The 3653-nt window shown below is 49.8% G+C and overlaps 1 long non-coding RNA gene across 2 annotated transcripts; it reads right to left on the reverse strand.

Annotated features, from left to right (window-relative positions):
* Positions 1-1813: 1813 nt before the first annotated feature.
* LOC103679041 lies at positions 1814-3166 on the reverse strand. Of its 2 annotated transcripts, XR_572817.2 has the most exons (4): positions 3052-3166; positions 2820-2936; positions 2489-2611; positions 1814-2286 (listed from the first exon to the last, which is right to left on the reverse strand). It is a non-coding gene; the product is annotated as an uncharacterized LOC103679041 (long non-coding RNA). The 2 variants fall into 2 exon arrangements; XR_572816.2 differs by lacking the exon at positions 3052-3166 and having other exon boundaries at positions 2820-3040.
* Between the last annotated feature and the right edge of the window lie 487 nt (positions 3167-3653).

Below are 3653 nucleotides of genomic sequence, written 5' to 3' on the forward strand. Positions count from 1 at the left end.
GGGTGGGGAGGGCAAGGGGCGGTTTCTGGCATAGGGAAGGAGTTCAGATATTGTGTCTTGTTCAGGTACTTGCTCAGAGGCAGGGGGATGGACTGGATGGCCTCTTGGCGTTGCGACCCGTCTGACATATCCATAATCGCTGCATCCCCACCCCTGCGAACCCGCCTCACGCCTCCTTCTCTGGAAGCTCCACACTTGACACCTCCCTGGACAAATGGCCATGGAATTTTTTTCCCACCTCATTTTAAAAAGAGCACATACCTCTTATTATAAAAAGAAAAAAAATGGGCAAATTCAGAAAAACATAAAGCAGCAGCCAAATCCGATACCCGTAATCCGGATATCCAGAAGGAACCATGGTTAACATTTGAGCCTATTTCCTTCCAGTCTTTTTACTCTGTGCATCTATTTGTAATCCCTGCGAGAGGCTTCTTTCTGAGATCTTTGGGGGGAGGTGTCTCTGGAGATGAACTTATTCCCTCCAGGGGTCCCCAGTCGGGGACACTGTTCATGCCCCGTCCTGCTTGGGCGTCTTTCTCCGTCTCCTCTCTTCCTGTTGCCCCTCTGACTTCCCACCTCTTCCTGCTTCTGGGAAGGACCTCTCTTCCTAAAACGAACAAGGAACTTTGGAATCCACTCCTGCACCTCCCACATTCCCACGCTCTGGCTCTGAATGACCGTGGCTTGTCTGCAGCTGCCGCTCTGAAAGACAAGGGGGTCCCTGCAGGAGGGTGCCAGAGATGTGGGAGGAGCGCAGGGATGGAGTGCAGGGGCGAGGGGTCTTTCGCCCTACAACATGTCTCCAATACAACGCATCGCACCACCCTAAGACTGATTTCTTCCAGGAAAAAAGTCCCATAACCATACAAATAATATTCGACACATATAAGAAATTAATGTTCTTCCGATTACTCTACTCGTAACTCTATTTCCTGTGAGCAAACACGCTGACCTTATTAGCCCAAGAGAACATTTCCCTCCTCTCCGTCAAGGTTAGATGACAAGATAGCCTTCATTAACTTGACAAAAAAGCATATTGCTTTAATTGCTTGGAAAGGAAATTGGGGTGGGTATAGGGTGGGGGTGAAAATCTCTTTTGCAGCCTATGACATACCTATTTTTAACGCACTTGAAATTATACAATTTTCTATCCTGCTTTTTTCCACAAGATAAACATTCTCTCAAGTTGTAAAAGCTTCCCTCGAGACCCTGTCTTATGTGAGCACCGGTTGAAATGACTGTGTAATGTTCCATTGTAGAACACAGCCTGGGTTTTTTAGGGTGAGAAAGTCAACGTCCCAGGATTCTTCTTGCTAAAGGAAATCCTCCAGAGCCTTAATAAGTAGCCGGGGAATTGCTGGAGACTTTCCAAAGAAATCACGAATAGGGAACAGCTTACGTTAAATTGGAAATGTTCTAGGATATCACAGCTGTGTGCGAAAAGCATTGAGGCCTGACCTGCGGAACCGTGTGAGCTGGGTCGAGAAACATATCCTAGGAGGAGCCAAGGTAGAAGAATTAAAAAAAAAAAAAAAAAAAGACAAAAAACCAAAACCAGACACAAAAGGCACCCTACCCAGGAGACGGTGTCAGTAGCCATCAATCTGTCCCCAGGGAGTAGAAGCAAGGACGTTTTGTCTTGGACACAGGCAGACAGCTGTATTCCTGGTTGGGAATGAACAGGACTGCAGCCAGCAAATGCCAGATTTTGAGCTCTGACCATCTCTGGGACTAGGTAGCTCTCAGTTCTCAACCCCGACTGAACATTAAAGGAAAAAACCAAAGGAAATGTCCAGGACTTGACTCATTCTGATTAAAGAAACAAAATCAGATTTTATTTTTCTCCGTGGAACCCTAGGGAAGCTCTCTGTTCAGTCTGTGCACTTTAGATGTTCTAGAATGCCTGTCTGAAGGCGGGCGGTGGACTCTACGACCTCTGGTAGGTGGCGTCTCCGCCCCCACCAAGACTTGGCAGGAAGTGCTGGGCTATCAACGGTTTTACAGAGCATTTTGTGCCCAGGTGTTTTAATTTTGCAAACCCTATTTTCAGGTCTTAGCATGACGGAGACGTGATTAGTAGGACAGGAATTGGAGGATGACAAGGAACTCGGCTCCTGACCGCCTTAGGGTCTTCTCAGACATTTCCAGCAGTCCTGAGTTTCGTCCAGACATCTGCAGGGGCCCTTCCGGGGAAGTGGTGGGCTGCTCTCCGCCCCATTAGGACTCCTCCACGGCCTTCCCCAAGGGCCCAGCCCGAGCAGATGTGGCCCAGAACTGGGTGGAAAGCTATGCAAGAAGAAGCCTGTTGCATCACCAGCAGCTTCTGGCAGCCAGCCCTGAAATGGTCCCATTCCGCCTAAGCCATGTCCCCCTGGCCCGTACTCAAGTGTCCCATCAGCCGCACTCCCTCCTAAGGCTGTCATGGACCCACTTCTCTTCTCCCCAACACCAGCACCCCGATGCGGGAATGCTTCCCTGGTCTACCAACCTCCGATCTTTTAGCCTCCCGTCTGTGCCACAGGCCACAGCCCACCGATCTTTGTCATCCGAGAACTTCTGTTTCCAAGATGGTGTCAAGTTGGCAACGCCCCTTTCTTTCACGGGAAATCATCTAAAACCAAAAAGGAGTTGAGAGATAAAAGCACAAACTCCAGTTTTAGTAAGAGTAAAACCTAAGACACAAACTGGGTAGAAGAGTTGACCCAGAACAATGGATCTGGGAGGAGGAGGAGGAGGAGGAGGAGGGGGAGTGGGGGCCCCAGGGTATAGCATCTCAAGGACGGCTTGCAAAACATTCATCTAGAAGGTCGGGGACACACCTGGGGGAGCAATGGAGAAAGCCTTCATTTGCAACAGCGGGAAGCAGGTGCACACGCTGGTGGCATGGGTGCCGCTGGACCAGGGCTATACCCGTATTTGTAAGAAGTAGTCTGTCTCTGTGGCAACGGGGGAGGAGAGATTTTGCACTGGGAAGAGCCACGCCGTTGGTGAAGGGAATTCAAGGCTAAGAGCCCTTCTATTGACCCCGGTCATCGGGAAAATTGAGCCCACCTGGAAGACAACCCTGGCTGCTCTCCTGCGGGAGGTCCAAGGGAGGGATAAAAAAAGTCACCCGCTTCGATGATGAGTAATCTATACAAAGCAGGGACGAGAAAAAAAGGAAGGGCGGGGGGGGGGGAAGGGGGTTGGGGAGAAGAGACACAGCAGGCGAAGAAGACACACCAAGAAATGTTGCCATGGAGTGAATGAACAATCTAACCAGAAAAGTCAGCCACCCTAGGGAAACAGTCGTCTCCATGAAGAAAGTGCCGACATCAGAGATCACGAAAGAGGTCATGAAACAGTAGGGAGAAATGAATCCCGAGCCTGATTGCTCAGAAAAAAAGACAGCCATCCAAACTCCATTCTTAAAGTCTAAAATCGGAAGGAGTAAAAGGGACAATAAATTCTGCTGAAAACTCAGCGAGAGATAGCAAGAGGAGGAAGGAAGTTCTGCAAAGTACGGGGAGATAAATAAAGGGCCCTCGGGGAAACTAGATGCTAAGGGGGAAGACAGATCTGTGGGTAGGTGCGTTTGATCCTTTGGAGAGGGCACCCCGGAAACCGATCGTGTGCTGTGCCCCAAGGGAGGAGATGGGTGGGTGGGTGGGAGG

The sequence above is a fragment of the Ursus maritimus genome, unplaced genomic scaffold (assembly GCF_017311325.1).
Source record: "Ursus maritimus isolate PB19 unplaced genomic scaffold, ASM1731132v1 scaffold_27, whole genome shotgun sequence".
NCBI lineage: Eukaryota > Metazoa > Chordata > Mammalia > Carnivora > Ursidae > Ursus > Ursus maritimus.